Here is a 14,328-nt window from a genome sequence, read left to right as displayed (position 1 = left end):
CGTGCAGTTGTAAAAGATTTTATTGTTTATGTACTAAGGGTGGTAATGCTATGGGGGATGGTAAGTGGGGTTATATGGTGCCTTTGGAGGATGTTATTGCTCAGTGTCTTCGCTGAGGACTAGGGATGGGGCGAAATACTTGTAATTAAAAAAAATCGGCTTTCTTTAATATTTTTGTATGTTAATAAAATGTTAAACCAAGAACGATTTAATGCTGGACTGACAAAGCCCATACAAAAAAGCGTACCCCTGAAATGTATGGGACTTTTAGGCTTAAAACTAGATGGCACTGTTCGCAGTCTGGAAGTGGCAGAAATCTTATTTTACCCAAATATTTTTGCGTGTTTTTATGTTTTATTAGAACAAATGATATTTCTTTCTTATAAAATCATGATATCACGTCAATAGACATTTTGAAAAAGAAATTGTAGGCATCATCAGTGTTTCAGTGTAGTTATGATTCAATAGGTGGCGCTAAAAAATCGAGGTACGATTCTTAGTATGAAGTATGTAAATCCTATATAAAAACCACCATTCACAAAAGTGACAAAGGTATCATATCTACTACGTGTATCAAATCAAGCTTGACAGACTTTTGTCTACCCCATACAGATTAGAACATAACTTAATATTGTAAAGTAAGTGTAATACAAATAACAAATAAATCAAATTAAAACTACTTATTCGAAACTAATAGTTATTTTAACTAAATTACGTTCCGGCTATCACCTGATATGACACTTTTGTCAAAAATGCTAGCAGCATTGCCGCGTTGCACAGCCAGCGAAATTTGGTGGACCCGGTAAATGTTCTTTAATGTAACCAAATAAACAATGTTTTGAAAAAAACAATTTTCAAAAATAAACAATAAAATAAACTTAATATTGTAAATGTTCCCATTTGAATTTTTAGTGCAAAATAAAAAATTATTGACAGTAAAACTACATACTCCATTAAACCTTTTCCTTAATTTCACACATTTCACAATTTTTCTAAATTTCTGACTAAACATCAGTACTAAGGTCCCCTCCCTATCCCACTTTGTCCTCGCGCAGGGAGTTCCGCTAACTAATGCGCGCGCGCAGCCAGCCCGCTAATTTGACCAATTGGGTGGCCGGACTCCGGGGCTATGCGACTAATTTGGCACCAGTCCGCTAAGGGTATTGTTGAGGATTATTGAAATAGGTACCTATTGGAAAAGATCATTTTGAGAAATGTTGTTCAGCTAACATAATTATCTATTGAGTTTTTTGACTTTCATACTAGCCCTCAAATAATTGCTTTTCTCAGACATGGTATAAAATCAATAAAAGCCTGAAAAACGTTTAATGGCTGTATCTCCTAAACCGTGCGTCGTAGCGCAAAAATAATCTAATTTTCGTTCTCCTGTGAAACCCCCTTACATAGCCAAAAACCCCATTAAAAAAAAAAAAAAAAAGCAAAACTTCAAAACGTAGGCACCAAAAAATAATATTACTTCGTAGACCCCACACAAGTTGCAGTATGAACATCTGTAAAGCCCCTCTTTTTTTAAATTTGCTAAATACTTAGATGCTATATGTAATATATGTCACAAATATCTGTGTCTGGAAATTAAAAACGAAACTTGGTATTGGTACCCAATATACATTTTTGACCGATTGGCGATTAGTTGAAGAATTTATTAAGGATAATTATTTTTCAATAGTTATGTTTATCACGTATCCTCGACCGTTGAAACAGAACCTAGAGCAGTTATATTTTATATTTAAACATGAAATGTAAATCAATTGAAAACTATGACAAGACTAAACCGTATTGCAATTGCAAAAAAACTTCTTTCACGTCAGTTCAACACTTCAACTTGAAGAAGAACTGCCAACATGTCAGGTGAAACAATACTATCATTACTGGCCTATAAAGAGGTTGTTGAAGCTCATACTATTATATGACAACAACTAGTTGAAATTTCGCTAATTTGAGTGCTTTTTTTATCAATAATCGTTAACTAAGACACTTCACAGTCAGTCTCAGTCTCAATTGATATACATTCTAAGAGCCTTATTGTTGTTAAACAAAGAGCAAATTAATTGAGATGAAATTATTTTTTTACAATAATTGTAAAAAAATAATTTCATCTCAATTAATTTGTTTATACATGTATGCGTCCGTCCTTACGTTAATCCTCTTTATACTGTTTGATATCTAGAAAACTTTGAACTTTTACGGTTCGGTTTTTTAGAGAGAAGTTACTTTTTGAACAGAGTAACGTTCATTGATTAAGTGAAATATTTTATACCTACGCTATATACATCTTATTTTAGCAGTATTTGTTTTACATTAAGTGAAGACATTATATTTCCTTAAAATTAGAAAAGCTTAAACAACTATAATATTACTTTCGTGCAAGGAAAACACCAATTTTCCCAGTTTTATATAGGTACCTACAACATGTCTAACTCTCATGGGAGTACTAAGTAGTTGCACCTTTAATTCCCTTGTGTTTCTACACCCACGTAATCTATTAAAGCTCGCTCACACGTACGCGTCCTACCTCCGCCGAGCTCTCGTATCCGTGGAGAGGCGTGGAGTGGCTGATTCGGCGTATTGCACTGTTTCGAGTAACAAGTGCAGTTCCCAGGCGAGATGACTGGACATAGTCGTTGTGACCAGCTATCAATGAAACAGACTGAAATCCCATATTGACAACCGAGAGAGTATATTCATCGACAAAGAAATTGCGTACCTAAGTAAATGCCAAAGTATCTGTTTGGAAATTTTCCGTTTTTTTTTTTCGTTTTATATATTGTATTCCTGTCGACGAACGACGGACGATTGTCATCATTACCAAAATTTTGTATATATTTTTAGAAACTTTCTACTTGTACATACTTGACTAAATTGCTACAACGATAATAGTATGAAAACTCGGAAATTAAGATTTGCAGTTAGTCATAAATGTCATAATAGAGAAGCTAAAGAAATGTTTGAAAATGATTGAAAAATCCTTGTTGTGTTTTCCTTTTTCGTGCTGTTGCATCTGGGGATATAATTCATATAATTAAGCCACAGTACATTGCACTGTTTCCGCTTGATCAAACATCAACCTTTCCCGATTCACTAAAGCTATGATTCACACTTTCGAAACCGGGCTCTACGCGGCGCTACGACATTTTCGCTACATACGGGGAAACCCATGTAATCGGCTACGCTTCTACGAGCGGTGTACCCGACAGTCGGGTTCTTGGTAGCGAAAGTGTTAACTAATGACAACCATAATAATGGACACCCTAGCGAGACAATCGCGTTAGATGACGACTGTTTGATTTAGCTATTGTTGTTTTTGTTCTCTCAACGGTGGGATACTAATACGGGACTATACTTTAATAGCAATCGAACATTCCAGAGAATTAATCCATTTTACGACGTTAAGACGTGACTGGGCCTTTAAATTGCTTAGTTCAGGTACAACAACAATTTATTAGCTTTGCTGGTCGACTAATAGATATTGCACTATTGACCACAGTTTCTAAGTACGGTTTCTTATGTGATTTGTATTACATTACAAACAGAGACACATCCTTTCAGATAGAAAGACAGAGATGTATACAAAACTCTATTGTGAACTAAGATCGGACTAGCAGGGCTAAATAGCAATTGTAGGTCCAGTTATTGTTATCCCTTTGTTGCTTAGACTACTGAACTCTATTAATACGCCCTCTAACTCAAATCTATTAGTCTCAACTCAAAGCTATTAGTTTTCATAGGATTCACTAGAAATTAGAAAAAATGGAATTAAATTTGGTTCTAAAAAAATCCTATGCTATGAACAACTTGACATGTTTCTAAAAAATTAGAAAGTCTAAAATTTTTGAAAAAAAACTGCAGGTAATGAACTTTCAATGCAGAAAAGCTTTAGAAAATATAATGAGATACGTATTTGCTTTCCCGAAGAACTTGCTAAACACCATCAACCCTGCCTGCGCAATATATGACTCGAAAGGTCTGGGACACTTTGGTTATTTAGGTCACCAGTCTTTATTTTTTTACCTCCGCCGCGCCCACTACAACTAAGATATCAAATCAAACATAACTTTATCAAAGCATAAACCACATTCAATACCCCCACGACCGCTAAAAGTGTCATATCCTCATACGAGATATCCCCAACAAAGCCCAAGGCATTTATATCAAATTAGCGTGTGTCTGTTTGTGTTTCTCACCGCTATTGCCGCTACACAATGACTTTATTACAACTGTTACAGCCACTGGGCTTGCCTTCGTCTATCTTAGGAGCAGGTAAATGATATCCCAGAAAATAACGACTTGACGACCGTCGTCCTCGACGCAATGAAATAATTATTCTTTGGCAACTTGCTGCTGGCAACAAGCTTTGAAACCCGGTCATCTATTCAGTTGGGAATAGACGATCGTACGTTAAGTTTTCGTTTGTACTTATTATGACGAATATTCATCGGTACTTACCAATGGTACCTACCTTGTCCGATTAAATCGTCGGATATGTAGTATAGTAATCCAATCCAAAATAATTGCTTGTGGTTAATTTTGTCATTCGCAAAATTTGTCAAAACCTGCGACTATGATTGAGATTATCTGCAAGCAACCGACAGGCTAGGCTATATTAAGCCGCCAGAAGGAATATATAAATACATGCAAGTACTAATGAGAACCTTCGGTACGTCACGTTTTTACCCTTATTTGGAAATTATGCTCTTTAAGATTTATATAGGTGGAGGATAACCCTACTTTGTTTAGCGGATAATTTTCGTAATGGTTTTTTTCATGCCTTATACTAGGTTTTGACTTTAGTTAGCTATTGCTACAGCTAGTACAGGTCCAGATTAGAGGAAGACAGTTATAAAGATCATAATAAAAACTTGCGTAACGCCCGAATTGTTTTCATTGATAATACAGAAACGATGGAGGAAGGTTGTAAACAGATTTATTGGTGGCTGAAGCTACTGTCTTGCGTGTTTTAGCGGGCGTATGTGAAGATGTCTTTGAAAAATGTCGTTCGTTAACAACGGCATTAAAGTTTGAAGTGTCAGCTTCTATCTGCTTCGTATGGCATTTAATTTAGATTTCTAGCCCCCCTCCCCCCACCGTAAATTGATTGGGCTCCCAGATTACCTGGATAGACGTCCAGGGACGGGGAATGTGTGCCTAGGAGGAAATCCGTTTCTGTTCTTAAGTAACATGCGTTTTCTAATTTGATAAACATCAAGCATTTTATCCGGATAGGATATTATCATAAGTCATCATATTAATATTAACATAACGTTTCTTGATCCAAAAATATGATTTTCCATTGAAAAAATTTTGTTTGCATACTTTGGCCGGAAGTGTATTTCCTCTTTCCACAACGCCCCACAAAAAGAATGAAAAGCATCTAGTATTCATGGCGCCGTGGCTTGCGTGGGCGACGGTCGCGCGATGGTCGCGCGACGGCGATGCGACGCATACGAAAACAAACCTTATCGATATGGAAGTAGACGACGCGATGAGACGCGACGGCGCCCACGCAAGACACGGCGTGAGCAAGAAGAGTCAAGGGTCGCTCATGTAAACATCTAATTTAGGACTTAGGACACTCATATTTCAAGCTCAAGAATAAATATGTCTTCCGGATTACGAGCGTATTGACATAGGTTACGACTTTTGCAGATTTTACAGTTTTATCGGCATATTAGCAAGATTAAGCTAGACTTTACATCCGTCTTCAATCAGGCTTTGACCTCTCATGTCTAATAAAATAATATAATTCGTACAAGTCCGCGAAAACTCTTAAGAGGGGGTCGTACGAAATCCTCGAAAAGAGCATTCGGCGTTTAACAAATGCTGCTCACATTTCTCAATAAAATGAAATAAAATAAATGTAGTTATTATCTTAAAGAGTGTGTCTACAACTTTTGACTATTCAGAATCTCTAATTATTAAGGGTATAATAAATAAACCCACGCAAAGTTGACCCAAAATGAGAAAAACGTATGTCGCCGTTTAGTAAACTTTGTTAAAAAAATTCAATACTTTAGTTATAACATTAAGTGATTCTAAAAGCCAGATAAATGGACTAGAAGTTTTGAGGTTTTTTATATTTTTCCTCTCAAAGGCGACACAGAAATTTTACCTTAAATTTAAACTATCGTAAAATTTCCATACATTCGCCATTGCTGTCAGAATTCTCCTTTCGATTAGACGCCGTGAGCGGCTCATCGGAGGCAGACGTGTCGCTGGTCGCTCCGTGTTGACAATTAAATTTGACAAATATTTTGACAGAAAATAGTGTACGTACACGAAAAACCATACCAGTGTAAAACTGTGCTCAAAATAAATAGGGTAAATCAAATATGTCAGGTGGAGATCCAATCTCATTTAAAGTTTAAAGGTGCATGGCTTGTGCATAAAAAATAAATAAAAATATATCACATTATTAAAGAAAACAACGAACACAACCGAATGAGTATAAATTATTTCATTCTAGTTCGGTTAAATTGAAAAAAGTTTCATGTTTTCTTTTACTCATTGGAATACATTTTCATTACGCTGGTATTAACAGTACGTCATTTTAAAAATATATACGACAGCACCTACGTCAAATTTTGTCAACCAAACTTCACAGGTTGTATGTAAACAATTACAATTTAATTTATCCATACATATTTAGATACTTATTAATCGATTCTTACTTAGAATAGAAAAAAAGGGAATGCGAGCGGGTATAGGTATAGTGCTTCTGGTTCAAATTTAATTGTATATATAAAACAATGTCTCAATTTCATTAAAGATTTACTCTGTGCATACCGCGAACACGTAACCGTAAGTTGAAAACAATAATAATTATAAAGTACCTAAATACATCGTTGTTTAGAAAGCGCTTGTTTTGAATGGCACTTCTCCACTCAACTAGATATTCATGGAATACCAGCTGGTGACCAGCATAAAATGACTATGAACGGCCGTGCAAAAATATCTGATTTTCTATAGGGGGCCATAAGTATATGACGACATGTTCCCGGCAAAAATTGGTGATGCTCCGTGACTGTCAAAAACATCGTCTCTCTTTCTAGCGTCTCGCGAGCGTAGCGTCGGGCCAACTGTATGGAAAAAGCCGCCGCGTCAGCCCGGCTTAGTCATACAGTTGGCCTGACGCTACGATCGCAAGACGGTAGATGTGAGAGGGTCCTTATCCGGATAAATATCTGATCGGGTCGCTTAAAAATTTTTGATTTGATTCCTTATAAAAACCTAAATTACACTCTCATCCGCATAAATGTCTATCCATTGTTAAAGCAAATATATATCTTACGGGCTAGAAATCATTAATATGTAATTAATTTGCAATAACAAACCCTACTTAGTTGCCTTACAGCCGTAAGTTGTATGAGGTGATTTGACAGTTCATGAAAACGGTGTAGACTTATTGTCATTGGATATGTCTGTCTCATCTGTTTTTAAATTATGACAAGTAAACTTATTAGTCATACTTGTTATGGAGAATTTTTGGCCAAAAGCTGCACTTTTGGATGGAAGCAAGCCGCTTTGCATGGTGATAGTAGACATCATAGTAAACGATTTTTTCCGAGGATATCGAAATTTCATCCCTTAGGAAACCGAGCGTAGTGAGGTGTTTTATGAAAATAAAAAAAAATCTATCTTTTTATTGTATCGTCCGATTTTGACAAAACGTATCTCAAATGAAAGATATTGCTTTATATAATTAAAAAAAAATGAAACAAAAATTATTTTAAAAAAAGTAAGAAAAAAATTAAAAAAAGTAAATTTACGTCTCGCACTGAATAACTTCAAATAATGACAGACAAATTTTGTACAATGTCGATATATGAGTTTTTTTAAATCAAAGACAGATAAATTCATAGTTGAAAACTAAAGACCACATCGAAATCGGATTAGCATTTCTTAAGATACAAGTTGCCAAAGTTGGGAAAATTTGCTTTATATGGCCACTTTGAAATTCCTTTGCCAGAAAGTCAGAAATAATATATATTTCTTACACAGAAAAGTACATAGTGATAGTAGAACTCAAAATAATGTAAAAAATTCCGAGGATATCATAATTTCATCCCTTAGGACGACGAGCGTAGCGAGGTCTGTTACGAAAACCGAAAAAAAAAATCTAATTTTTTTGTGCGTCGTCCGCTTTTGACAAAACATATTTCAGTTGAAAGGTATTGACTCATGTAACTTAAAAAAAAATATTGAAAAAAATTGGGAAAAAAATGTAAAAGTTTAAAAAAAAAACTTAAAAGATTTTCGTATCACACTGAATAACTGCAAAAAACGGTAGACACGATGTATAATATCGATATATGAATTTTTTAAATTAAAGACAAATAGATTCATGATTATAAACTAAAAACCGAATCGAAATGTCTATTACCAATGCATACTTATAACTGTAAGAAAAATATAATGTTTCTGACTTTCTAGCTAAGGAATTTATAAGCGACCATATAAACAAACTAAGCCAACTTTGACAACTCGTATCTTAAAAACTACTGATCCGATTTCAATTCGGTTTTTAGTTTATAATCATGAATCTATTTGTCTTTAATTTAAAAAATTCATATATCGAGATTATACATCGTGTCTACCGTTTTTTGCAGTTATTCAGTGTGATACGAAAATTGAAGTTTTTTTTTAAAAAATCTTACATTTTTTTTCCAATTTTTTTTTCAATATTTTTTTTAAGTTACATAAAGCAATACCTTTCAATTGAAATATGTTTTGTCAAAATCGGACGACGTACAAAAAAAACTAGATTTTTTTTTCGGTTTTCGTAACAGACCTCGCTACGCTCGTCGTCCTAAGGGATGAAATTATGATATCCTCGGAATTTTTTATTTTATTTTGAGTTCTGCTGTCACTATGTACTTTTCTGTGTAAGAAAAATATATTATTTCTGACTTCCTGGCAAAGGAATTTCAAAGTGGCCATATAAAGCAAATTTTCCCAACTTTGGCAACTTGTATCTTAAAAAATGCTAATCCGATTTCGATGCGGTTTTTAGTTTTCAACTACGAATTTATCTGTCTTTGATTTAAAAAAACTCATATATTGACATTGTACATTTCGTCTGTCATTCATTGAAGTTATTCAGTGCGAGACGTAAATTTACTTTTTTTATTTTTTTTCTTACTTTTTTATAATTTTTTTTTAATTACATAAAGCTATACCTTTTATTTGAGATACGTTTTGTCAAAATCGGACGATACAATAAAAAGATAGAATTTTTTTCATTTTCATAAAACACCTCGCTACGCTCGGCTTCCTAAGGAATGAAATTTCGATATCCTCGGAAAATATCGTTTACTAAGACGTCTACTATCACCATGCAAAGCGGCTTGCTTCCATCTAAAAGTGCAGCTTTTTTTTCATAACTAGTATGACTATATTGCAAATCTAGTATCAGAAGCCTTTATACAAGTTTTTATTCAACGTGCCTTGTTAGTAGGTATGTTAGTTTGAGTCAAAACGTAGAAGCTAAATTTGACCCACTTTCCGGTTTCCGATTGAGCTGAAATTTTGCACACGTATGTAAATCAAGTGACAATGCAATATTATGGTATCATGGAGCTAATCTGATGATGGAGCAGAAAGGTGATCATAGGAACTGTTATGAAACGTCGTATCCCCATTGAGTCAGGGTTTTTTAGACATGTCTCGGAGAGCAATAGATGATTGTTGAATGAAAGGTAAAGTCGGCGATAATAGCTTGTGCCAAAAATGAAATTTTTGCAAAAAAAAACTTATTATAAATTGGGAGGTGTAATTTTTTATTATCTCTTAAATAGCATTAAGAAGAAAAACCGATCAAGAGCGCGTCAGTGTAGGGTTCCGTAGTTTCCGACATTTTACATAATGACAATTTAATAAATACCGTATTTTGGGGTGAAAAGGGTTCCGGGGTATATATTGTTATTATATTTCTAATATATAATGTTATTATATTTCTAATGTATATAATGTTACATATTCCTTCTATTTTCCGCAATCAAAGTAGGAAAATAATATATTTACAGTTTCATGTCTGTCAAAGTTGACGTTCAAATTTATTGGATTTTTACTTATTTTAATCGTTCATTATCCTTTTGAATGTGTATACACTTCTAAAGTTTATGTATAACAGAAAATCATAAGACATTTATTTTCATTTTTATAATGGTTTTCATGAAGAAAGCGATGCAACTGTGTTGGGAGAATTTTTACGGGATGAATAAATATCCGCGGCCTGAGGGGTGAATGGGATCAGGAATGGGGGGAATCGGGTCGCAAAGGGGTGAATAGGTTTACGAAGGGGGGATTAGGGTCGGATGAGGGGTGAATTGGGATGTATGGTCAATGCTTGTCACATTGTATAAAAGATATATAACTTGTTAGATAGATAGATAGTTAGATAGATAGCGTTTATTGGTAAAAAATAGTATTTTACACGTCAATAATTAATTAGGTTTAAAGATTCTTTATTCCCATAAGAATTTGTACAATTCACTTAAAATGAGAATATAAATATTATTAATGCTAACAAAATACACGACAATTTCTAGTATTAACTAAAAAACTTTAAATTGTTATTACATTTGGTAGTCAATTATACATTTATCGGTATTTATTATTTGTTATATAAAGAAAATTCTGTTAAATTTATAAATCTTAATATTTGTAAAAATTTGTAGAAAATGAAATTATAACATTACTTTACATTTTTAGTTGTTCCCTGTGAGGAATTCGTCGATAGTGTAGTAAGCTTTTTCTAAAAGTAGCATTTTTAAATTACGCTTAAATATTTGGTCACTGGCAGAATCGATTATTGATTTGGGTAGTGAGTTATATAACTTGGGTCCCATGACACCAAGCGACTTTCCAAATTTTGCTAGCCTGTACCTTGGAATAAAAAGTAGGTTTTGTCGGCGGGTGCTTCTAACGGAAGTTCGAGCGAGAATTATATGATTATGTAGATTTTCCCTTACATGAGTGCAGGCAATTTGTATATAAATACTTGGTAGCGTCAATATTTTATGTTTTTTGAATAGTTCTTGTGCCGGGTAGTCTAAGGGTTTGTTATCAATCAGGCGTACTGCACGTTTTTGTAACTTAAACAGTTTTTCACGGTCGGCTGCTGTCCCCCATAGGTCCACACCCTGAATGAGTATGGAATGAAAGTAGCCGTAGTAGGCTTTTTTCAGGTTTTCAGTAGATAGGCTATTCACAAGCCTGGAGAGCGCGTAATTTGCCGAAGCAAGTTTGTCGCAGCGCGCGTCTATGTGCGCGCTCCACGTTAGGCCAGCGTCAATAATAAAGCCTAGGTACTTTACCTGATTTACTTGAGGGACTGTTGTATTATTTACTTGAACATTTAATCCATCGGTAGGAACAGTGCGTAGCTGGAAGTGTACTAGATTTGTTTTTTCGATGTTCAAAAGCATGTTACCTAAAGTGATATTTTTATGAATGACCTCTCTGTATATGGACGCAATTTATACGTCAATGTATTGCTTCGTAGTTAGACTAAATACAAGAAATTAACACTTAGAAATATTAATCACACTTCTGTCAACCTCTACGTTTCTACTTAAGTCCGCAAAAATCACCCATGGTTGCTATAATATAAACGGATTACTTTAAAATAAAAATCATAAGTATGAAACTATACAACTAGGGAAGAAATAAAATTATTGTTAACCGACTTCAAAAAAGGAGGAGGTTCTCAATTCGACTGAATGTTTTTTTTTTGTATGTATGTTACTCGATATCTCCGAGAATTGTGGACCAATTTTCAAATTTTTTTTTTTGATCGTACGGGTATAACCCCTAGATGGTCCCATTGGCACCAAGTCGGGGTCTGATGATGGGATCCTGGAGAAATCGAGGGAAATCTTCAAATGTTATAGGCACATGTAATGTTTTTAGTGTATTTTTCAAAGGTACACCAGTATTTACGCCTGATGGTAATAATTTTATGTGGCTGAGCTGATAATGGAAGGTCAACTCCTCAATGGTTAGGAGTTAAAGGATAATTCTTTCACTAGTGTGCATATATTCGGACTGATACATATAATATCAATAGGAACCACTAAAAATCAACAAATAAATAAACTTTTTACCAAAAAAAAAAAAAAACCGCCTTCAAAAATAAGCGCGTTACAAAACACGTAGAAACTAAAAAGCAAAAAATAATAAACCTTTGAATTCAGATTTCTTATCGTATTGCAATAATCTAAACATCCAAATTATAAACAAATCAATTATTTTTGGAGTCGGTACCAGCCTGTGTATGGTTGGGTGGGGCAAACAGGCAATAGCAAGGCGACGAACAGGTCTGGTACCGACTACAAAAATAATTGATTTGTTTATAATTTGGATGTTTAGATTATTGCAATACGATAAGAAATCTGAATTCAAAGGTTTATTATTTTTTGCTTTTTAGTTTCTCCGTGTTTTGTAACGCGCTTATTTTTGAAGGCGGTTTTTTTTGTTAAAAAGTTTATTTTATTGAATAATTTTTGATTTGTTCTTTTTCAAGTTCATATAAATAATAAATTTTCAATTCGCTCAAAGGTTGGATGAGATCCCTTATAGGGATAAGATCGCCTTTGTGCGTCATAACTATACTGTATTTTTATGTCCTAACTTGTCTTATGTACAATAAAGTGTCCACATACATACATACATATATTTAAATAGATATCATACACGAAAGAAAAAAACGACAAGGCCCACGGTGGCTGAGCCGGAAATCGAACCCGGGCCTTCAGCTTACGCAGCTAACGTTATTACCACTAGGCCACCAGGCCAGGTTAAAAAAACCGGCCAAATGAGAATCTATTATCGCACAATTGTAAAACTAAATTATTTTTACTAGTTACCTCCAAAATACCAATTAAAATTGGGCTACATAGTACATCGTTTTCTGAAGATTTTGGGTTCATGGGGTCGGAACGGGTATAAACTAACGTAATTTATTGTGAATATGGCTAAAACCGACTTTTGAACGTCGATAGCAGTTTTTTTATATGTGCCATGCTAATTTTTTACACAAAAAATCTTCCGACAGTGTGAACTTTGGTTTTTCTTTGAAAATATGACGTTTTATTTAGTAATTTTCGCTCACCCTAACGTTGGGGTGAATAGGGTCGGGAAGGGGGTGAATAGGGAAAAGTGCTAGGGTTGACTCTTTCGGATTGCGAACAAAATATGACCTGTCACGAGCATATTATATTTATTTGACCAAAAAAATAAGGATTTAATATGTTATGAGTAGTCGGTAATGAAATCTACACATATCATAACGCTTAACCAACCTCTATAGTTAGATGGTGCTCTGACGCGGTGAATAAGTAAGTATGGTCGTGGGCAGTGCGGATAATGTGTCAAAATAAAAGCATAGTTTGTTGCTATTTTTCATGTTTAAATAAACTTCTAAACTAACGAAGTGGGTATTAAAGTAAAAGGTTCACAGTGAATATTAGCTTGCCAGAAATGTGTTTATCTATACCATTGTATTGAATTTTGTATCATAAAGTCAAACTAGGTATTTACTACTAATGATTTACTCTGTGGGGTGTCTTTGATCACTTGCATGGGGTAACATTGACCATAATGACACATAGTTGATTATTGTCTGATTATGTCACGGTACTTGTTGAGTTGAGGCTGATAATTGGATCTCTTCTTATGATAAATATTGAAATAATTGCAAATAAAGTTGGTTTTTTGAAGATGGTAATTTTTATTCTTGATCAAAGTAACCTCAAAATAGCGTTAAAGAGTTGTAATATTTGACTCTGCGAACCATTTTTTTTTTATCTTTTCTTGAGATAAAATACTTTTGTAAGGAATTACATTCGATTATCATTAAAAAAAATATAGTGTATCAAAGTAACCCCAATGTCAGTTTAAGTTTGATCACATCTTTTTTTTTTCTGCGTACATTATTTTATTTATTTATTTATTCTTTATTGCACATAAAACACTAAGTACAAATGGTGGACATAATGCCTTAAGGCCTTCTCTACCAGTCAACCACTGGGTTAAAAAGAAACATTTGATACGTGCAGGCATCGTGACAGAAAACAATAATCCTGATATCACTTATTTTGTTACCTTTTTATATTTTTAGCAGGAAAAGACTTAAAAAGTTGATGGTCCCATTTTTTTCTTTCTTAGTTACGTTACGTTGACCAATTTTGGAATTTATAGTTCTCTTACTCCTACATTTAATGGGTAAAAATACCCATTAAATGTAGAAACTAGAGAAGTTTAAATTCCCAAATCGGTCAATGTAACCCCAGTTTACGGTAGACACCGTCA

Source organism: Leguminivora glycinivorella, chromosome 12, assembly GCF_023078275.1.
Source record: "Leguminivora glycinivorella isolate SPB_JAAS2020 chromosome 12, LegGlyc_1.1, whole genome shotgun sequence".
Lineage (NCBI taxonomy): Eukaryota > Metazoa > Arthropoda > Insecta > Lepidoptera > Tortricidae > Leguminivora > Leguminivora glycinivorella.
This window is presented reverse-complemented; position numbering follows the sequence as displayed.